Genomic DNA, 24,559 nt, shown 5'->3' on the forward strand with positions numbered 1-24,559 from the left:
CTTACTTTTCAATCAAGTCCCTTTTCCAAATGTATCGTAGCTCTCAGACTTTGTGGCCACCAAGCATGGCTGCTACCAGTTGGCAGGGATGAAAAGTCCTACTGACTACCTTCACAGAGTATCTTGTGCATGATGATTTTGCAAAGTGTTTGCGTCATCTTTATATTCAACCCAAGTCATCTAAGAAGAATAGCTAATTTGGTGACAGACACTAGGAAGGCCTATACATGCATTATCTCATTTTATGCTCACACTAGTTATTTCATAGAGTTCCTAGAAGTCTCCTTGCCTTAGAAATAAGAAGACTGAGGTTCAAACATTAGGTTAAGTGAAGTAGGGGGAAGAAGGTTGTGGCTTTTCTCCTAACTCTCTCCTTCCCACAGCACTTCTTGGGAGCCAAAGCCTCAAAAGAATTGCTACATTGATGGGTTTCCATGACACTATGTGACAGACATTTCTTATAGGTGGGGTAACACTGCATAAAAAGGTCACAAGCATGTTATGACACTCTTTGACATCAATAAATTAGCCAGGATCCCCTCAAAACCCAGTCATGTTGTTCTATCCTTCCTTCCTCACATGCAAAACCATCTCACATTTCCATGCCATGGATGGCCGGAGGCCATGAGCTGCCAGAAATAGATCATAGTTTGCTGAGAGGTAGCAGCCCTCTCTGTAGGCTACATCAGTCTTCAAACCAGCTTTCCTTGGTGCTACATGTAGATGATCAGGCACTAGCCCAACTGAAAACAATTACTTACATTGTTTCTCACAGATGAGGAAAACTAGATCAAAGCAACTTTTAGGCATTCCTATTTCCCTGCCATTAATGCCAACCCAACCTAGCCTTAAATCCTCCCTACTCACTGAGCTCCAGTCCCATTGGTCATCTCTCTGGTTTTCAACACACTGAGCATTTTCCTGCTTCGGAACAATCACACACCTCATGGCCTCTACCGGATATGCTCATTAGCACATCTTCACCTTCACAAGATCCATTTCATCTTCTGATGATCTACCTAAATATCTTTCCATATCAGGTTGGTTCCTTCACCACCCTTGAGCATGATTCCATTTCTCAGCCTCTTGTTTTATTGGCTTCAATTTGTTTTTCCATTCATCTTTTTACTTGTTTTCGTTTATCAGTCTATCCTACTGGAACGGATGCTCTAAGAAAATAGGAAGTTGTCTGCCTTGTCCGGCATCATTTCTGAGACATGTAGCAGACCACATGGTGCAGAGTCCACCAGAGGCCGGCAAGAAATATCAAAACCCATAGATGAGGTGAACGGAGCAAATGCTCCTGTAACGTACTAGAGTCACAGAGCTATGAAATGGCAGTGGTAGGATTTCAACCCAGGTCGTTTCCACTTTCAAAGCCTTCAGAAAGGGTACAGACACAGGAACTAATGTGTTGACTACCTGTCATTCTCCAAGCCTTCAAAAAGGCCCCAGATAGAAAGACAAGGACCTGCCACTCAAGAGTTCAATCTATCTTGAAAGAGAAGCAAGGAGGGGCACCTGGGTGGCTCAGTTGGTTAAGCGTCTGCCTTCAGCTCAGGTCATGATCCCAGGGTCCTGGAATCAAGCCACACGTCGGGCTCCCTGCTCAGTGGGGAGTCTGCTTCTCCCTCTCCCTCTGCTGCTCCACCCTGTTCGTGCTCTGTCTCTCTCTCAAATAAATAAATAAAATCTTTAAAAAAAATTTTTTTTAAAGACAAACAAATAATTCATCTGTCCATTCATTCGATAAATATTTATTCAGACAAAAGACTGGAGAAAAGAAAGAATCCTGGCCCATGGAGAGGTGATTTTTTTCCCACGTTAGTTCTCCATTAGAAATAGATATCAATGGAACAACCTCGATGGAAAACAGTACAGAGGTGCCTCTAAAACTAAAACTACCATAGGATTCAGCGATTCTGCTTCTAGATACTTATCTGAAGAAACAAAAACACTAATCTGAAACGATATCTGCGCCTGATGCTCAGTGCAGCATTGTTTACAATAGCACAGATTTGGAAACAACCGAAGAGGCTATCATCAGCGGAAGAATGGATAAGGAAAATTGGATTACATGCACATGCATGCACATGCACACACAAACCATGGAATATTAATCGGGCATAGAAAAGTAGGAAATCTTGCTATTGGGACAACACGGATGGACCTTGAGAGCATTAAGCTAAGTCAGACAGAAAAGGATAAATGCCATATGATCTTACATATATATGTGGCATCGAAAATGATAACAACAACAACAACCACAATGAACTCATAGAGAGAGAACACATCGGCAACTGCCAAAGGCAGGGGCAGGGGTCTGGGCAAAATAGCTGAAGGGAGCCAAAGGTACACATTTCCAGTTATCAAATCACTAAGTCATGATGATGTAATATACAGCACGGTGACTATAGCTAATATGGTGGCTCATGCTTGGAAGTCACTAAGAGAGTAGATCTGCAAAGTTCTCAACACGAGTTCGCTTCAGCAGCACATACAGTACACTGGAACTATACAGAGATCAGCATGGCCCCTATGCAAGGATGAAGTGTTGCATATTTTTACATTTTGATTCCCTGGGAGACCAGTCTTGTAAGTGCATGTGAAGTGGTGGGACCCCCGTCCCCACCCCAGCACACTCTCCCTCTGGGGATCCACTCACACTAAACCCTCCTCCCATGCCCCCACAACCCCACCTCCCCGGAGAGAAACTAGACATGGGGAATGGGGAGGGGCCCTGGCCAGGAGAGGGCTCCTTGCCTGTCATGATGTTGCACAGCTGAAGCTAATTTTATATATCAATTATACTTCAACTAAAAAAAGAAATGCAGGGGTGCCTGGGTGGCTCAGTTGGTTAAGCGTCTGCCTTTGGCTCAGGTCATGATCCCAGGGTCCTGAGATCGAGTCCCGCATTGGGCTCTTTGCTCAGCGGGGAGTCTGCCTGCCTCTCTCCCTGCTTGTGCTCTCGCTCTCTGTCAAATAAATAAATAAAATCTTAAAAGCAAAAGAAATACATATCAAACTTACCAAGCAGATTATTTTTTATATCTATGCCTAGGATGTACGCTCCCCTCCCCCAAAGTTTGTGATTCAATGGATCTGGACTGGGCGTCTGTGTTTGATTAAAAGCTGTACGGCCAATTTGAATTTACAGCCAGGCTGGCAAATTGCTGTCTACTGGAATACAGTATGATAACATACTATTTTAGAAAAACAAGTGAAATGGGAATCAATAGGACAAAAGGTATTCACAACAGAAGTTGACATTTGAGCTGGTTATCGAAAAAGATAGGTGGTAGGTGCAGAGGGGGAGGAAACGTAACGGAGACACAAGTAAGATCAATTCAAGTAATAACTGCAATGAGAACAGCAGGAGTACAAATATTTACAAGTTTCCTTAGAATCCTAAACATTAGACCTCAAAGGACTACAGGGGTCACCTAGAGGTGTACTTCTCAAACGTCAATGCACATGGGAGTCATCTTGGGATCTTGTTAAATGAAGATTTGGACTCATTAAGCCTGGAGTGGAACCCGAGACTCAGAGACCACACTTTAAGTAGCGAGATTTTAGGGCTTCAGGGAAGAACACTGACATATCAAGCTGATTATTAAAGTAGCAGCAAACCGACAGACAAATACAACCCAAAGACAGATCAAAGATCACATCAGTCCATTCAGAGACCAAGACCCGAGCTCTGACTGTGGGGCTGACAGGGTCCAAACCAACACGTATGGCCATTCAACAGCCATCACTCTCTGTCTAAGGCACTTGCCCTGGAAAAAAAGCAAATCTTACACCTCGAGAGTTTAGGCCTCTATTGGCTCACAGGAACCTTTTTCTTCTTCAGTTTATTCTGAAAAGGGGCAGGAATGAGAGAGAAAATAGCTACTCCTTTGACACCTCATGATAGCAACCTTCCTTCTACTTCAAAATTATTCCAATTCAACAGAGTCCAACTGTAGGAGAATTTCAGAAATAACTCATTTCCTTTTTTAAAAAAAAAAAAAAGATTTATTTATTTTAGAGAGGGAGAGAGAGCATGACCATGAGGGGCAGAGGGAGAGGGAGAGAGAGAATCCCTGGCGGACTCCACGCTGAGCACAGAGTCTGATGCGGGGCTCGATCTCATGATGCTGAGATCACAACCTGAGCCAAAATCATGAGACGGATGCTTAACTGACTGCACCCCCCAGGCGCCCCAGAAATACTCATTTCCTAATCATAGATCCTAACTGGCAAATAATATTATTCTGATATTACAGAGATACCAAAGTGATACAGAAGAACAACCTTCAGGGCAATAAATATTCAAACTGATGAAGGTAAAGCACAAGTAAAGACACACAATTCCACGTACGCCTTCAAAAATCTACTTAGGTACCATTTTCTTCAGTCAAGTGCACATGGATGAAATATTGAATCAACACAGATGTCCAAATTTAACCTGCATTGTTGTATTTAATCCTCCCAGCAATCCTAACATATTATTCAACCTGTTTTGGAGTTAAGACACTGAAGCTCAGAGATGTAACTTACAAAGGTATACATCTAGTAAAATCACAGCTGGGATGGGAATCCAGACAGTCTGACTCCCAAGTCTTCTTTTCTTTCCATTTTACAGAACTGTTTTCCGTTAAGAATGGAAGATATGATCTCCCCATTACTGATCTCAATTTACTGAACACAGGACATTTCTATCAAAGCACTCCATTCTCCCATAAATCAGCTAAGGGTTTAATTGTTGGTTTCACCTGATTGATTCTGAGATGGGTCCTTTTGAGAAATCAGCCTAGGAAAGTGGTTATGGTCCTACAAAAACCAGCATTAACATTACCTGAGTACTTCTTAGAAAGGCAAATTCTAAGGACGCACCAGAGACCTACTGCATGGGAATCCCTGGAAGTGGGGTCCCAAGAACTGTGTATTAACAAACCTTCGGGTGATTGTTTCTGATGTAGACTCAAGTTTGAGAACCACTGCTCTTTATCTACACCCTTTCTAATTTAAAACCTAGCTTGAGGGGTGCCTGGGTGGCTCAGTCTGTCGTGTGGGCAACTCTTGATTTTGGATCCGGTGGTGATCTCAGGGTCATGGGATCAAGACCTATATAAGGCTGTGCGTTCAGCGGGAAGTCCACTTTAGATTCTTTCCCTCTACCCCTCTCCCACCCACTCATGTGCTTTCTAAAATAAATAAATTATTAAAGAAAAAAACAAAACTAACTGTAAATTAGGTCATTCTTCCAGACAGTGGTAGCTTAAAAGGGGTTGGTTGATTCAATTGTTTCTCTTGATTAAAATCCAATAATGGAACAAAATTAGAGATAGTACTCTCATGACCCCGAGATCAAGAGTCGAATGGTCTTTCAACTGAGCCAGCCAGGCACCCCAAGATATATTTTCCAAAAATAAGATCAGCCTTTGTTAGAGAGTCTCTGTTCAATGTAGTGGCTATCTGACTCACAAAATCTCACAAAATAATCTGACCCATTACCCCCTTAAAATCCCTAAAAGGTCATAAATCAACATTCCTTTCCACTTAAATGTGTGGAATGGGGGTTCCTGGTGGCTGAGTCAGTTAAGTATCAGACTCTTGGTTTCAGATCAAGTCACTATCTCAGGGTTGTAAGATGGAGCCCTGCCTTTGTTCCCTGCTGGAGCATGGAGCCTACTTGAGATTCCTACTCTCCCTCTGGCCTGCCCACCGCCCCCTGCCTGCCTCCTCCCCACCCCTGCTCGGTCTCACTCGCTGTCTCTCAGGGAAAAAAACTGTGTAGGATAACAACATTTCACATAACTGACTTAACCAAATAAAGACTTAATTTTTGTCACAGTGCACTAGCCTACCACTTAAATCAGAGAATAAAGTTTTACTGTAGTTTCTACCATCAAATTTCAACCACATGGCTTAGAGTTCAAGGAAAATCCAACTTCTTATTCCTATCCTTAACCCAGAGTCTCCATTAAAACCAGGAACCAGGTGGGTCTTGTGACTAACCAGCCAGGTCATCATTCCCATCTCTGTAATGCACTTTCTGTCATGGGAATTCCCTCCCCCACCCTTCCTATTGAAACCCCATTTGCTTATCAAGGCCCATTTCAAACTCTATTACTCCCACATTCAGGTAAATAGCATCATGCATCAAAACATGCATCTCCTGGCTTTGGAGACAGAGAAACTTAAGTCTTGGTTCTAATATTCACCATCTTTGCGACCACTGGAAATCTTGTTAACTTTGAGGAGCCTCAGTCCCTCTTCAATAAAATGAGGATGGTGACAACCTGCTCTATAAACTGCTGTGTGGTTTCCATAATAAAGCGACCTGGTTCATGAACAGGATTATCAAAAACTCTCATCCTACATTTCGCTCTCTCATCTATGGATGCCTAGAGCAATTGTAAGCTGGATCCCACAACTGGCCAGGTAATATAACTCTTACATTGTGTACCATGAGGGCCATCCAAGCCCAAAGCGTGGATAGACTACACTTATAACCTTCTTCCTCCAAGAAAAGACAGGGAAGGTCATGATCAGATTTGAATCTAAAATTCAAAGGCCTGAAAGAGTGAAGGACTCTGATACAAACACAGGAACTAAAATCCCTAATAAGTGGAATTTTAGAAATTTATAGCAGCCAAAGCACTGTAAAGGACACTTGTGTTAGCATGAGATTTCTTATTAAAAATAAATCACCAGAGTGGGTGAACATTTTTAATATGAATGAAAGACAATTCTAAACTATCCCTGTAATCAAGAGAATTTCCCTCCCTTTCATCCGAAATGTACATTTTAAATGGGGAAGAAAAGGTGGGGTTGTAGCTTGCTGTTAACCCTGGTTATACACACAACTGCTGCGTGGCCCAATTTGAGGACCATTGACATAGAGAGGGCATGACGTGATGCCCTCTGAAGAGGAATATTTCAAACTATAGTTCCGCTGGTTGAGATAACCACACCTCTCTCTGCTACGTGCCCATTATTCGTTTCATCACTGACTTATGTGGCACAGAAGTAAGAATCAGAAAACATGGCACCCATCAGCAAGCCACTGATCTGGTTCTCATGGAAGGCCTCCTCAAAAAGGAGTTGGGTGGTGCTGAAGTGTAAAGGCTAGACATTCTACAGTGAACAGCGAGCATGATCTACCTGGGATGGTGCCAGTTTTCCTCAGGGTTGCTACTCTGCTCAAGCTATTGGAAGTCATCCTTTCTCTCTGACCAAGACAGAGATAGAGTGGAGTTCCATGAAAGAGAACTCAAACTGCCCAACTGAATACAAACTCTACTAGGCATGTATTGTGTAGTATTGTTAGTGTTTTTTGAGTCTCGGACTTTGATTTTTTTAAGATTTTATTTATTTATTTGAGAGAGAGGATGAGGGGGGAGGGGCAGAGGGAGAAGCAGACTCCCCACTGAGCAGGGAGCCCCACCGGGGCTCGATCCCAGAACCCGGAGATCATGACCTGAGCCAAAGACCGATGCTTACCCGGCTGAGCCACCCAGGCACTCTGAGTCTTGGAATTTGAAAAGACTCTAATGAAAGCTACAGACATTCTTCCAAGAAAGAAATTCCTACATTTGTATATATTCATATTCTGCAAATGATCAGTTGTTACACCAACATCCTGAAGCTCATCTGTGGAACCCGTGCAAACCACCCCGACCCTAGGTAGACCTAGAGCACAGTAGAGCTACTATTTCTGATGATCCTGACACTAAATTCTACTTAAATGCATGGTGCCATTTTCATCCCCATAAAGGAAGCAAAGGGATAGAAATAATTAATTTTGAGGTAGGAGTTCTAATATAATTGCTATACGTGTTTTCAGGTATTTTTAATGAGAGACTTGTGGGACTTCAACGAAGAAATGATGGAACCCACCTATCTGTATAACGAAATTGAGTTAAGAGACATGTTAGCAAACATTGTGACTATCCTCCAAGTGCCAATTCATGCTAATGCACCTACTAGTGCCAGGTAATCTCTCAGATGATACATGTTCAACATCAGGATAATGATTCATTCTTAGTATGAGGAGCTGTCAAACGGAAAAGATACCATCATGCAACCCAACACATTTCCACCCATCAAGGAGGTGTTTTCTGATATTCTAATTCCCACAGAAGAGAGCACAGTAACCCTCTATTGAACACTCAAGTGAAGTGAGACATGCTCATGGGATGAACAGCAAGCTGTTTAATGTCATTCCTTTTCTGAAGTACAATAACATTTTTGCTATGGCTATTCCTAAGGCACAGAGAAAATGTGGCTGCAGATGCTTTATTCTTGGTGCTCTATTACTGCTCTGGTAGGACGTTTGTCAATAGCCATTTAGGGGCACCAGGCTGGTCAAGTCAGTAGAGAAAGCAACTCTTGATCTCAGGGTTCTGAGTTCTAGCCCCATGTTGGGTGGGGAGATTACTAATAAAGCTTTTTTTGGTTTTTGTTTTTGAGGGAGAAGCAGACTCTGTCCCTGCTCCTGTGCTTTATCTCTCGCTCATTTTCTCTCTCAAATCAAAAAAAAGATTTTAAAAAAAATAAAGTGGACTTGTACAACTCAAACCTGTTTTATTCAAGGGTCAGCTGTATACCCTAAGACAATGTGTATATTATACATTATCACACACAAACACACACACGCACTCAACAAAAATGTTGACTGCCGAGTTTGTGCCAAGCACTGTGATAGACACAGGGCATGCCACAGTGAGCAAACAATCCTCCCACGGCTCACTGGCCATTGGCTTGAGCTTCACAATAAGCCTCATACCTCGTGGTGTAACGGGAAGTACAGTGGGGTGTCAAAAAATCAGGGCTAGGAATCATGTGGTTTTATTTCTTTATAAAGCAACTAATGAGATCCATTACTAAGAGCAATTCATAATTATATTCCCCTAACCATGCTTCAGTTTTCTGTCAGGAAAAGACAATGTTTCACATTGGTACACTTTCCAGATAACTGAAGTCTGCATCTCAAACTCTGAAATCTGAACAACTTTGGTGGAAGATTGTATTACCTGCTTCCCTGTCATCTCAAATGACGCAGAACATTATTTAACCTTTCCTCAATGACTCAAAGGCGTCCATAAGACCCACAGTTATTATGCTGTATGGTAATCAAGCTCTAGTTCTGTCTCCATGTTTCTCTTTGTCCTTGTCAGGCGGTTGAATGTCTATTCTTCTGTCACCCAAACTACCTGCAATAGTCTTCCTTCCCTACCTGCTTTCTGCTAACTGCTGCATCTCCACCAGATTACCAATCTTATTAAGAAGTATGTATTAGGGACGCCTGGGTGGCTCAGTCGGTTAAGCGTCTGCCTTCGGCTCAGGTTGTGATCCCAGGGTCCTGGGATCGAGTCCCGCATCGGGCTCCCTGCTCCGTGGGGAGCCTGCTTCTCCCTCTGCCTCTGCCTCTCTCTCTCTCTATCTCTCATGAATAAATAAATAAAATCTTTAAAAAAAAAAGTATGTATTAAAAAGAAGCTCAGGGGCGCCTAGGTGGCTCAGTCGGGGAAGCATCTGCCTTCGGCTCAGGTCATGGTCTCAGGGGTACTGGGATCGAGTCCCGCGTCGGGCTCCCTGCTCAACAGGGAGCTTGCTTCTCCTTCTCCCCCCTGCTCATGTGCTCTCTCTCTCTCTCTCTCTCTCAAGGAAAAGAAAAGAAAGAAGCTCGAAGACTCAGAGCGTGCTCCCCTGGTACTCTTATGTCAAGTGCCAAGTTTCAACACATGGGCTTCGTAATATCTGTTCCTGTCCATAATTCTTCCTTGCCAACTTCAAGGTTCAAGGCTAAGTATTCTAAAATACAGAGGCTACTGCATAAAAGTCTGGCCTTGCAGGGGGTCTAATGTACCTTACATTTTATTGCCCTTTAGAGAATTTGAAGTGTTTTTTATCCATATAATCATACTTAATAATCACAGTACTGTTCAAATACCCAGATGGAGAGGATCTGAGACCTAAATGGACTCTTGCCCTCGCATGCAAGCAGAGGACTTTCTGTTCTCTCCAAACACTTAGTAAAGATTATAAAAAGTCAACAGTTGGAGGCCCTAAAACCTAAAGCACCACGCAGCTCTAAGTAGTTTCTTTAAAAAATAAGCACCTGACATGAACTAGGACGTCAGGTATTCAGACTTTCTAGCTCATGAGCAAAGAATAATGGGCAAACTCACACTCTGGAGCAGAAAGAGAAGACGGATGAAAACTCTGCCCGCACTGACTGAGCTTTGGAATTTCACGATCAGTTCCACAGAATGGCATTTAACTAAGCAAATTAGACTGAACTATCCTATACGTCGCTTTACGTTTTAAAAGCAGTATCAGTCTTACTTTCTATCTCCCAGAATCAAATTTTCATTTTGTCAGAAAGCTAAATTAACGAGAAGGATTTACATGCTCATTTTCTTGGCCTCACCACCCGTTACGGGGCTGACAAGGACTTCATTCCAGAGAGCACAGCAGATGCGGTTAGGTCTGCCGTTCCCATTCGCTCTTCCTCCCACATCCAACCCAGTGTCTGAGATGAAAAGGCACTCAATTAATCTTTGATGAATCAATGAATCTGTACACTCATCAGCTTTGTAAATTATTTGCCTCGTTTCTTCTACTTACGGCTATTTGGGAATCAAAAAACAAAAAAATCGAACTAGATTTAATAAACCACTAGCTGATCATTTACCAAGCTATTTGGATTAACGACAGCTTCCATTATTAATTGCCTTTTGTGTTAGGAAATGTCCAGCAGTGGCATGGAGAGAAGAAAATAGGCACAGGAAGGGAAAGCAAGCGGGGAAAGCAGCAATTATGCGGAAGTAGAACTAACTGTTGCAAATCCATCGCCTTCACCTTCAGATCGCATCATAATAGTTCCCGTGCTCCCTTTGACTACACACTACACAGCAGCACCACGAACAGAATGCACTAGAAACCAAATTCCTTTTGCTTCTCTCCATATCCAGTCTATGCACGTAGCCAGTAAATGGGCTCAGATGCCCTCACAAAAGCACATTCCAGCTGTGGGCTCCATTTGCCATATGTGGGGTCATGTGGACAGGGTCCTGGGAGAAGGTCTCAGTTATGGGGGAGGAGGCGGGGGGTCTCGGCTATCTTGTTCTCATTCAATCTGACAGTGTTTACTAATTTAGGACAGAAAAACAAGAAGTAGTACGGACTGACTGTTCCTATGTCCCTCTGGAATCCACAGGGCTCTCCAAGCCATTTAATCATAACAGGTAGACATTTACATATACTGTACATATTTATATTCAGCAGCCCTATAGAGAGAGTCTTCCAATGGTTGTCTAAACATCATGCATCCTGGGGAGCCTAGGTGGCTCAGTCGGTTAAACGCCTGCATTCAGCTCAAGCCATGATCTCGGTGTCCTGGGATGGAGCCCCATGTAGGGCTCCGGGCTCAGCGGGGAATTTGCTTCACCCCCTACCCCTACCCCTACCCCTGCTTGTGCTCTCTCTCTCTCTCTATATATATATATATCAAATAACTAAATAAAATCTCAGGGCACCTGGGTGGCTCAGTTGGTTAAGCATCTGCCTTCAGCTCAGGTCATGATCCCAGGGTCCTGGGATCAAGTCCCCCATCGGGCTCCCTGCTCAGCGGGGGAGTCTGCTTCTCCCTCTCCCTTTACCCCTCCCCCTGCTCATGCTCTCTCTGTCTCTCATATAAATTAAAAAAAAAAAAAAAAACTTTTAAATAAATAAATAAAATCTCTAAAAAAATAAAAACTAAACACATTAATCCTAAATTCAGTTACTTCCTAAAATCTTAAAACCATCTATGTTCTATTTGTTCTAGTTTATTAAAGAGATTACGTGGTGAATTCCTTGAAAGTGTTTCTTCATTTCTGCTCATTAGGACAAAGAAGGTTAGCAGGGGGAAAAGTAAAAAAGCGGTTCCAGATATTTCCCACTCTTCTCCCAAACTCACCCTTACCAACAAAAGTATCACTTCACATTTGCATGTGTATGTTTCCAGTCAGACTCCATGAACTTCCTAACACCCAGAGACACACGCACGCATGTGCACATATCTAAACTTATACTCGCCATGTACAATTATTCATAGAAAATGTTCTGACTTTCCATGATGCTTGCTACTCCTGGTTTTTGTAATCATATTTTCTGTTCAGTTTCCTGCAGCATTTTAAGGTCACTCCTCATACAGCTGTAGATCGTAGCAATCAATACAGAAATCAGTGATCATCTCTGTCAGGTATCAAGTGTGTGCGTGATGTCTGTTACACTTAGCAGACCCAGACAAGATAGATGTGAGAGAGTTAGTGAAATCTACCTAGAAGCTTCTTGTTTATAAAGCTTAAGGGGGCTTATTAAGTGGAATATCATTTAATAAAAAAATAAAACTACATCAACATAGAGATGTCTCAAGATACAAATAGTACCATAAACAATTAAATCAGGGGGTGCGTGAGTGACACAGTGAGTTGGGCATCCAAATCTTGGTTTTGACTCAGGTCATGATCTCAGGGTCTTGAGACTGAGCCCCGTGTTGGGCTCTGTGCAGACTCTGCTTAAGATTCTCTTTCCCCCTCCCCCTGCCCCTCCCTCCCACACTCACTCTCTCTCTAAAATAAATAAATCTTAAAAAACAAATTAAGTCAGGAACAATGATTTATCCTCCTTCACAAAGTGTGAGTTGCCAGCTGTGTGCTAAGCATAGTCCTAAGAATTGTTGATACAAGGAGAAGACATAGTTTAACTACCACGGCTAATTACAAAATGTATTGTAAGTGTACTTTTCACTTAATTTGTAGTCTCTTTTCACTAATAGAAAGATAAGAGCTTCTAGCCATGTGTCTAAAGGCAAAGTTTTAGTACCAATTTTCATATAAACCTGAGGAACAGTCTATCTTAGTACTCTTCAAACATGTCAAGGTCATGAAAAACACCAAGAAATTACCACATATCAGCAGAATCTAAGGAGACAGGACAACTCAACATGATATGATATCCTCGACTGGAGTCTGTAATACAAAGACGACATTAATGGAAAAACTAGGGAAATACAAGTGAAGTTTGGAGTTGAATTAATAGCATTCGAACAATGTTGTCTTAGCTTTGACAAATGTACAAAGTAACATACATGTGCAGAAGCTGGGTGGAGGGTATAGAGAAACTCTGTGTCATCTTCACAACTGTTCTGTACCTGAGAAGTTAGCCCAACATAAAATCTTTACTTAAAAAAAATAACAAAGCAATAGGAGTAAAGAGAGCAGAGAAACAGAATATGGATGTCATATTTTTGTTTTCTATGTGCCAGACACGATGCTAAATACTTACATGTATAATCCCAATGAAATCTTCACAATATTCCCAAAGACATATCCTATTATTAGCTCTACTTTACAAACAAGGAAACTGTAGATGAGAGAAATGAAATCACTTGTCCATCGACATATACATAGAAAGGGGCCGGCACAAAGTTAGAAGCCTGATATCAAGACAAAACCAAAGTCTAGAATCAACCACAACACTCCACCACCCCCACAAAAGGATTTTGCTCATTTTCAGGAAGCTCTAGATTGCCTAATGTCCTGTAGTGTTAACATGTTTAAATAAATGCTATCTTTAAAGAAGATTTTGTACTTCCTAAGTCTCATTGAGACAAATGTCCAAGACTTAGACATCAACGGCAGTTGATTTCAATTTGTACTGCCATTTCTCTTCACTGTCACGGACCTCTGTCATTTTCCATTGTCATATTCATATATATCCCTTCCTGCACTGAGTGGAAACCCATCTTCCAGACTCATGAGAATGACGGAAGCCTATCTATCGTACTGTGCACTTGGAACACTACATTAGTATACACCAGGAGCTGATTTCTACACCAACAGAGTTGGGTTACGTAAAACTGCCTTTGCTTCTTGTGTTCATCTGTGCCTGAGTGTCTCAAGAACTCCTTTTCTTCATCTTGACCATCTGTCGCGACCATCTGTCTCAGACTTCCTAGTTATCTTAAGAATCTCCCCTGTAGGGACACCTGGGTGGCTCAGTCGTTAAGCGTCTGCCTTAGGCTCAGGTCATGATCCCAGGGTCCTGGGATCGAGCCCCACATCGGGCTTCCTGCTAGGCAGGGAGCCTGCTTCTCCCTCTCCTCCCTGTTCATGCTGTCACTATCTCTGTCTCTCTCGCTCAAATAAATAAATAAAATCTTAAAAAAAAAAAAAAAGAAAAAAGAACAGAACTATAATTTATACAAACCAATGAGAGGGAAATGCTAGCCTCGCCAACAAATAGTCACGTACTCCCTCAGGACTATACAGTCAGTGGAACAGCTTGGACCCAACAAGAAGAAAGGAACACCCTTCCAGACATAGGGATTTTACCAGAAAGGAAATACAGTAAGGTATAACCCAGCTGATACTTCTCCTTTTAGTATTTTCACAGGTTAATTTCACCACTAAGGTTCAATGATCTATGTAGATTCAGATGCCTGACTCATGTTGTGAGTTAGAAAAAGTCCTTTCTCACTGGGCTCCAGTTTCCAAATCTGTAAAAGGAGGTAGTTAAAGATCTCTAAGGGTCCCCGTCTGCTCTAACATTATAACGGCTCAAGAACAGGAAAATCCAATCCAAACTGCAGTTCGAGTGATGGCCAGCTCCTGGACATGGTCCCAATCTTTCCCTGCCAGCCTCGCAGGTCTACAGCACAAATTCGTATGCAAAAAAGGAAACAAAATAATGTGCCCTCTCAACATCAGAACTCTTACCTTCTCCAAATGCTTCCGAATTTCTGTCACTTGAATTGTATCACCCACTTTCACTTCTGCATCTTTGCCCTCCATATTACCCTCTCTGGCTAATCCTCCTTCCCTTCTCAGGTTCTATCCCTCCTTCAAAGCAAGGCACAAGGTTTGCTGTACCGAGTTTCTACAGATTTCTCCCAACAAGTGATCCTTCCCTTGTTTGAACCCCAATAGCACTGGGTGAAAAGGCTGGTAATTCCGTTGTCTGTCAGTTCAAAATGTGTTCTATGTTTTGGTTGTATCTTTTAGAAAGGTCTTTCTGCGGGCACCTGGGTGGCTCAGTCGGTGAAGTATCTGCCTCGGGCTCAGGTCATGATCCCAGGGTCCTGGGATGGAGCCGAGCCCCGCATCGGGCTCCCCACTCAGCAGGAAGCCTGCTTCTCCCTCTCCCACTCCCCCTGCTTGTGTTCCCTCTCTAGCTGTCTCTCTCTCTCTGTCAAATAAATAAAATCTTAAAAAAAAAAAAAGTCTTTCTGATTTAACCCAAGGCATCTCTGAGGTAAAACAAGCATTCTAATTAACTATCAAGTCCCTTCATATTTGTTAAGAAAAAGGAACAAAAAGGTATGACTTATTCTACTCCTAAAAAAAAATGTTAAAAGTAGATTTAATTCAAAAGAAATCTCAGCTCTGACTACAGAAACTTCAAAACAGGGCTTGGAAGTGGTCTGGAGTAAAGGGACCCTGAGGTTTTATGGCTTTTCTTTTTTCATTATTATTAAAAGAGGTAGTGTTAGCACTTATATCATTAGAAACCATTGTTGTTGTTGGTTTTGACAGGAAAGAGCTAGATTTTCTGCTGCAGGAGAGGTTTAGCAAAGGCTTTAGGGAAAGGCATAGACTATTTTACCCGGGAGGAAAACCGAGACATAGAAGGTACTGCATTTTCGGATCAACTCATGAAGGAACACGGAAAGAGCTATTGCTTGAGTCACATGAAGATAAAATGTGAAAAAAAATGTTTAATAATCTACAGCAAGGGTTTAAATCTTTTCAAAACAGTGACTCAGAAAAGCACATTGATTCTCTTCATTGTTAACTACTCTTAAAGGAACAATCAAGTAGCTCAGATCAAACACTCAACCAGTATTTACTCCGCAATATCATGGGCTGGCAGTTATAAGGGACACGGAGAGAAAATAGCACAGCTAGGATTGAGTTTATGTTTTAATACCGGGAGCTTTTGTCGGAAGGGAGGGAGGGGGTGTTTATAAGACAAAACTTAGGAATCCTCGACTTTCCTCTAATCCATCATGCCCTCTTCTTTCTTTTTTCATTCATTCATTCATTCACTCATGTTTGCATCTGTCACATCCTTTTCCTAAGGTTCTCCTGGGCTACATTTTTAAGCTTCTCCAAGCTGTCCCATACACAACCAGAGAGTTGTCTTTATACTACACACACCCCAAGATTCAGCCACACCAAACTATGTGCAGGCTCACGTGTCTCTGGACTTTCTCAGGCTGTTCTCTCTGCTCACATCACCCTTTAAGACTCAGCCAAAAATCACCTCCTCAGTGAACTTTTTCCTGACACCTACGGGCAAACATAGTCTTTTCTCTATGATCCCACAGCACGTAGCACAATACTGGATTGCCCCTTGGCAAACTCTATGGGAATTATTTATTTATAACCCATCTCCTTCTTCAGATAGTTGTCTAAGACAGGACTCAGTTGCAGGAAACAGAAACCAGTCCCGAATGTTTCACCAGAAAGCGATAGAAAACAAAGAATTGGATCCTTATGAAATTGATGGAAGCAATGGGGAAGCGGGCTCTGGACTGGGCCTCCATGAATGGCTCTGAGAACTACACATCTGGCTGGCCCCGCAGAAATGCAGAGAATCAGGGGATGCCTCCCCAACCCCTGAGGTCCAGAACACACTTCTCTGCATGTCATCCAGAAGGAGCTGCGTAGCCACCAACATAGGGCCTCCAGCCCCCACAAAGCTAGTGAATAAGCCCTAGGAGTCTGCTTCAGAAACGCCTTCGCTCTTCACAGCTGGGCTTGGGGGCAGCAACAGCTAGGGCTGCTGGACGGCCACCACCTCATCACTGCCCCTAAGTCCCACGTGAGCCCACCTATTTGATGAAGACGAACAGAAGTCTAGCTACAAGGAGACTTTGGGAGACACAGATTCTTATTTTTCAAAAACTCAGCAATACAGAAAAGCACCCAGAAAGAAGTTGGAGTAGATGCTGAGGGACAGTCTCCCATAAATACCATGTAGCCTTTAGCGCCCAGAAATGATTCCTGCCTCATAGGATGTACTTTAAAATGCTCATCGAATTCATGAATTCCGAAAGTAAAAGTACTTTGAAGGTTGTTGGTATCTTTCAAAGTGGCCCTGTTTCCTGCTTTCTTCTGTTTTTCTGACAGCAAAACATATTCATTTTAAAAGAACGTTCACCTTAGGATCATTTGTAAAAGGGAAATATCTGGACTAACCTAAATATAAAATACGAGGAGATTAATTGAATGAATGATGATAGACAATTATGCAGTTTATTAAAATGATTATGTAGATCTCTCTGTGGACAAGATAAGATATTCATGATCTATGTGGAAAAGCAGGTTACGATCCATCTCACACTACAAAAATATACTAAAGGTAAATTAAGGATAGAAATCTGGGAAGCAAAATTTGAAAGCCCCAAAAGCAGAAAAATAAATTCCGGATGGGGAAAAAATTTCAAAATACGACAATAAATGAGAAACTGACAAATCTGACTCCATTAAAAGGCATGAATTTCTATACTATGAAGTAACCGGAAAACCCATCAACACAGGATTAGCATCAAGATTATATAAAGAGGGGCGCCTGGCTGGCTCAGTCGGTGGAGTATGTGACTCTTGATTTTGGGGTTGAGAATTCCAGTCCCACGATGGGTATAGAGATTACTTAAAAAATGAAATCCTTAAAAAAAAAAAAAATGACATAAAGAAAGAATCCTAAGAAAACCCAGGGAGCCCAATAGAAAAAAAAAAATGGGAAAGGCTATTAACAGGTAATTCACACATTTAAAAACAAGAGCTGATAAACATTTGGAAAGTTGCCCAACCTCACTAGTAATCCCAGACATGCAAATTAACATGACAAGAGATCCCAGAACCATACAAAAGTCTGGAAAAATGATTTAGGTCTCACATTGACAAATGTTGGCCAAAACTGGGGGCCACCGGAAATCGAGCACCATGGTGAAAGAGGATCATTTTGCACAAGTGCATTGCAGAGTGACTCGGCTCTACCTCTCAAATTGTTAGATATGCACTCTGCAGCTAGCAACTTCATGCCTAGGTACTATGCCCGATGAGGGGTCACCAATTTTCCTGCAAAGGGCCAGACAGTAAATATTTGAGGTTTTGCAGTCCATATCATCTCTATGGCAAGTACTCAACGCTGTCATTATGGGATGAAAGCACAAAGAAGTGGGCGGAGCAGTGTTCCAATGGACTTCGATTTACAAACACAGGCAACAAGCCAGATTTAGCCCATGATGTATAATTTCTTGATTACTGCCTAGAGAAACGATCCCATATATACACAAATGAGGAGGAAGGCCCCAGAATATTCACTGCATTATTCATAATGTTGGAAGATTAGAAATAATATCAATGTCCACGAGCAAGAGAATAGATAAATAAAGCATGCTAACGACACAAAATGGAATACAACACAGCAGGTGAAAGAAAGGAGCCAAATTATATTTAATGATATAGTCAAATGTTAAAAAATAATGAGGATGGTAGAAACAGCAAGTGTATATATAAAGTTTAAAAATTTATGAAGGGGTGCCTGGGTGGCTCGGTCGTTAAGCGTCTGCCTTCGGCTCAGGTCATGATCCCAGGGTCCTGGGATCGAGCCCCGCATCGGGCTCCCTGCTCGGCGGGAAGCCTGCTTCTCCCTCTCCCACTCGCCCTGCTCGTGTTCCCTCTCCCACTGTGTCTCTCTCTGTCAAATAAATAAATGAAATCTTTAAAAAATAAAATAAAATAAATAAATAAAAATTTATGAAAAGCCATAGGGTGAGGGTTAGGGATGATTTTGATTTTGTTCATTGTGCTTTTCCATATTGTTTTATTCTTGTAAAAAGTATCATGTATTGATATTACGTTTAAACCACACATTCATGAAGGAGTATTTGGAAAGCACACAAAATATGGCAAAGAAAAACAGAAACCACCCGTAATCCCACCACCTTCCTAAAGGAACACACTGTAAGTACGTTTGACACAGTTCCTTTTCGTGATGTCTTTAGTCCCTTATTTCCTCCTAGTTGAGACAGTACTAAATATACCTTTCCACTGTCTGTTTTTTTTTTATTCTAAGCATTTCTCCATGATATCTTCAATTCCTTATAGGCATCATTTTTATACTTCCATACTATTTATAGGTTTATAAATCTGCAACTTCAAACCTCTTTCCCAGGAATTCTGGAATAATTTACACTAAATTCCTAACATAAGCCTCCAATTCCACACCTTCTATACGTTCTGCACACTGACAGAGGGTCAATGAGGTATCTCTATTCTTGCCACAATTACTAACAGACCCACACGAATAAGCTAAAAATTAAGTGGCTTTCATAAACTATGTTTCAGAATCAATCAACAAGACGCTCTCTAATTAGCAAAGCTGCGTTAGACTCTCATGATCATCTGGTAAAACAAACAAGTGCCGAAAAGATTTCTTTTTGTGGCCTGGGTCCAAGCGGTTAGAAGCTGATGGTTTGTCACTGTGTGGCCCCGACACGAACCATGAGCGGGTGGCCTCCATCCGGGACACTGAACATGCTTTGCAAACCTCTCAACTACATGCCAAGAGAGGTGACATTTTGAAATATGATTTCATGGTGTAATCGCCCAGAAACTCATCAATGCCCACAGGCACCTTGACATTTTATTGCTGTAGAACTCATCATCTACAACCTTATAATAAGTTGTTGGATCCAACTTCGGTAGCTCTGTCATTCCCTAGGTGTTATTTTAAAAGGTTATTGATGTCTGAAATAATAAGGTGATAAATATAAATAAGCTGCTTTAAAACCGCAACTTCATTAATTCAGTTAATCGTTTTTCATAATACATATCCTTGGGTCATTGAAAGTTACTTCACTTTCTTCAGCAAGGTAGAAATCAGTTTTGCCTTTTTAGACTATAATACATACAAAATCAAGACAGTTGAAGATCTTATTTTGAATGGTTCAATGTTCAACTTCCAAAGGTTGTTGAATAAGTCACTAGTCATCAATTGGCCTCGGTCCTGCCAACTTCCTACTAGGCCCTCGCACCATCCAACTGCTTCCGACCTACCACCGTCTTCCCAGAACACTGGTTATCACCTCTCTTGTTGACATAAGAATAATCTGAGAGCACATTCAGGATTTTAGGACCACACAGACACTTAGCCTACTGCTGTATCTGGTGTATCTAAAAGAAACAGGGGGATGTCTTACTCGTCTTCATAATACCGGCCAGTGCCTGGAATAGAACCTGTGACACATAGTCGGGAACAAGGAAGCCTTGTTGAAATGAACTGCAAACACCCAGGAATGAAATTCCCAATGAAATTTTGGGAGATAGGCTCCACCACCAATGAATGCTACCGATCAAACCAATTACTGGTATAAAACAGTATCCTACTTATGCAGACTAAACGTTTGCGTCTTTGCAAAATTCATTTTAAAACCTAAGTTTATGGTATTTGGAGATCCGCCCTTAGGGAGGTGATTTGGCCACCAGGGTGAGGCCGTCAAGGATGAGATTAATGACCTTTGAATAAAGGCCCTAGCGCATTCTCTTTCCATTTCCACCACGTAAGGACACAGCACCATGACCGGAAGAAGCAGCAGGCCCTCACAGGACACTGAGTCTGCCATTCATTCCCTTGATCTTGGACTTCCCAGCCTCCAAAACTGTGAGAAATAAATTTCTGCTTTTTCACATGCCCGTTCTATGGTATTTTTGTTATAGTAGCCCAAATGGACTAAGATGTCTACCACATAAAATACATGTTTTGCTTATGAAATGTGCGTTATTTCTAGAACTCAATCCAAAGGAACATGAAGCTTACCTACCTTAAGAAAATATACCTCTCTCCGACATCACCAGTAGCAAAACATAGTATATATGCTCACATACATCCAAGCTTATCATAGCACTGGTGTTGTCAACTTTAAAAAAGAAGGTGGCTAGCCCATAAATAGAAACTCTGTATTCTGCAAGCCCTAACCTTCTTTAATCATCACGCCCTGCAACTTGCCACATTGGCAAGGAAAGCACTAGCAGACCTCTCTGTCCCCCTAAGTTTTACTGCCAACCACAACCAACATTATCAACTTCCTTGTACAGGAATACCCATGTGGTAGACTGGAAGGTTCTTGAGGGCTTTGGGCACTCCTGTATCCATAGTGATTATTACTTCCTGGTGTCTGGTAGGAAAAAAATATTGGTTGAGTGCCCTTACCTCCTCTAATCCGTGGCCCAAAGAGTGGGAGTAGCAAGCGGCTGCCAGAACTTGAAATACTTTTGAGGCCCATGTTTCACTTCGGTTCCTATTTCCAACAGTAATAACCACATCTACGGCACAGTCCGATAGATGGCCAATGGCCGCCCAGAAACAGAGCTTGTGACAGTGTTGTCCAAGGACTCAAATAACAGGAGCGCTAGACTATGGCGGCATCACAAAGCTCCCAGTTAGTTCTTCAGTGTGTCTTCATAGAAAGTGAAAAATAATATCAATACAACTGTTGTTGCTGTGTTCATAGACACAAGATGCGATGTCTTCATAGACACAAGAAGCGACGGGGGCCCCAGGAAACACGGTTTACACCTGCGTCACATACATACTGTCTGCAATTCCTCTGCTACAGCTCAATGCAAGCAATGAGATTTTTCATTAAGCAGACCATATGCTTTTATTAAAGTAGCTACTTTAAAGGCAAATCGATGCACTTGTAAATATTTCGAAAACATTTCTAGCTCTGTGCCCACATTATTATATAGGCTCCCTTGTCCTTGGAATGTTCATAGTGCCAATTAGGCTTAAAAAGAAGTGTAAGCTGCCTGCATTGTTTATCGTTGCAAAGACAAACTGCTTTAGGAGGCTGCTCTCCCAGCCAATCTAGTGAAAACCAAAGGTGATGTGAATGTTAACGTTAGTTTGGGAAGGTTCATTAATTGAAGCTGGGGAACCCCCTTGCATGACTTAGTTGGTCCAAGTGTTTCAACCTTAGGGCTTTAGTTCTGCTACCTGGGAGGGGCTGTTCTACTGACCCCCCAGTCCTCAAGCCCCAGGCTATGCTGCCAGTCAAGGGAGAGAGGTGATGTTAACAGTGTGTTCACAGGTTTTTCAAAGCTCATGCATATGCACTATTTCCTCTGAATCTTAAGACTGGGATGAGAGGGGCTCCTGGGTGGCTCAGATCATGATTCTAGGGTCCTGGGATCGAGCCCCGCATTGGGCTTTCTGCTCACGAGGAGCCTGTTTCTCCCTCTCCCTCTGCCTGCCACTCCGCCTGCTTGTGCGCTCTGTCAATTCAATAAATAAAATCTTTAATAATAATAATAATAATAATAAAAAAACTAGGATGGGAGACAGCCAGGGTAGCCTTTCTCCTTATTTCAAAGAGGTTCTCAAAGTCCCAGGTCAGAGGTTTGGTAAAGCAATTGGTGCTAGCGGGAGGCCTTGCCTAGACTACTGTGGGTGATGCAAATTTCAGACTGGATGACAAAGAGAAGAAAGAAAAGATTTTGAATCATTATAAAAATATGTATAATTTTAAGACATCCAAACAATTCACAAGTGTATACATTACAAAGTAAAAGTAGAGCCCATGCTGCGTTCAAATGCCTCCTCCAACAGGTGACCATTTTAAACCATTTGGTCCAAAGCAGCTTTTTTACACATGTAACATGCATGGGGGCGTATGTGTCTCCATATGGGTGCATATACAAAACTAAGATGTTCCACATGAAAACCTGATTTGACCCTAACAAAATGCATGACCATCTTTCCATTGTCACTGCCTATTGCTCTGCCTCCTCCTTACTAAAAGCCGCATCCCAGGGAACGGATGTACCATTAACCAATTCCCTGTGAGCTTGTGGGTAGATTCTTTTCTTTCTTTTATAAACAGTGCCTCAAAGCAAACCCAGGTTCACATAAGGCTGGCACACTTGAGTATTCCCATAGGATGGCTTCACAGAACTGGAATTGCTAGGTCAAAGTATGTATGCATTTTAGATTTTAATAGATAGTGTCTAAATGCCTTCCAAAGAGGTTGTAGCAATTTCCAATGTATGAAAGTGCCTAGGGGTTATTTTGAAGAAATAACTGACAGCATGTGAGGACTGGTGGATTAGGAGGGTAAAGCAGAGTCAAAGAGAACTTCAAATTCCTACGTCTGAGTGATTTAAAGCATGGTGTCAACCTTTGACAGACACAGAGAAGCTTGAAGGGAGCATGGTTTAAGGGGAAAACAAAAAAAAAAAAAGAGAGAGAGAGAGAGTAAAGATAAAAGAACAAAAGGCCTAAGACTGAGTCTCTAGGCTCCCTGTGGTAGGAAAGCAGAAAGAAAAGCCATCAAAGGGAACAGAGGATGCGCAATCCGAAATGCAGGAGGACAAATCTACAAGGAAAGACTTCTAAAGAGAGGCTAATCCCAGTGGCAGAGCACAGAGGTAAGGAATAAAAGACCGCTTTGCATCTAGTGATCAGAAAATCACTAGTAACCTGTGAGAATGCAGTTACACACGGGGACAGGGCAGAGATTGGAAGGGATTTTTAGAAAAGAGAAACAGAAAGATCAGTCATTCCGGAAAGCTGGCAACGAAAGGAAAACAAAGTGAATGGCGAATAATCTGTCCTTCTGCCCATCTGAAGGACATAATGAGGAGTTCCTTTATTTGTGCCTTGACACTTCTTCAGGCTACGCGACATCTCTGATGACACAGTGGAGTGGGCTCTTCAGCTTAATTAGCTTAGAGGGACCCAGGTGCCGGAAGAATGAAGAGAAGGAAACAAGAAGGGGCGATGGGAGGAAATGGAAGAGAATACCAAGATGGTAAGACACATTTTGTCTACCTCAAATGCCTGCTTTGTTCAAATTGCCGATCCAATTAAATAAATACTATTAAGATGCACAACGCTCCATTTCACAACCATTAAAATGACTGCACAACTCTCTCTATAAATTGATGTGGAGAGAGATCTTCAATACTTCGGAGTGAAAAGTTATAAAATGCCATGTTTGTGTAATCTCATGCATTTAAACTTGCAACTATCTTGGTATCCAATATTAGACGGAGGAATGTTCACCAGGTGTTTCTTAACTGGTCCAGCAGGTGGACTGTCTGTGGGATCGAGGGATTATGGGTGATTTTCATTTTCTCTCGGATACTCTTCTATATTATTTGAATTGTAAATGTGAGTTTATCATCTTACCTAATTTATAAAGGCATTTTTTTAGTGCCTTCCTGGCCTCAGGCTTTGGGAAGGGGCAATCCCCACTGGAATGGACAAGCACGGACGGCAGAAGAGAAAAGATGGGGATGGGGTTGGGGGACACCTGAGAGTCTTCCAGAAAGATTGTCAGGACCAATAAACCACAGTTAAAAACAAGAGAACACAGGATATTTTGACAAGGACAACTTCTGAAGTAGGAATCAAGGAGAGGATGAGGAAGAAAATGAAACAGAGGGATAGGATGGAATGGGACAGGATAAGTTCCACAGGTAGATTTATGCCAGACATAAATTGGCACACT

General features: G+C 42.0%; 1 pseudogene; it reads left to right on the top strand.

The window, feature by feature from the left end:
* Positions 1 to 2,480: 2,480 nt before the first annotated feature.
* Positions 2,481 to 2,566, top strand: LOC118013774 (annotated as a pseudogene).
* The last annotated feature ends 21,993 nt before the right edge of the window (positions 2,567 to 24,559 follow it).

The sequence above is a fragment of the Mirounga leonina genome, unplaced genomic scaffold (assembly GCF_011800145.1).
Source record: "Mirounga leonina isolate KUSES-001 unplaced genomic scaffold, KU_Mleo_1.0 Mir_101664, whole genome shotgun sequence".
Taxonomy (NCBI): Eukaryota; Metazoa; Chordata; class Mammalia; order Carnivora; family Phocidae; genus Mirounga; species Mirounga leonina.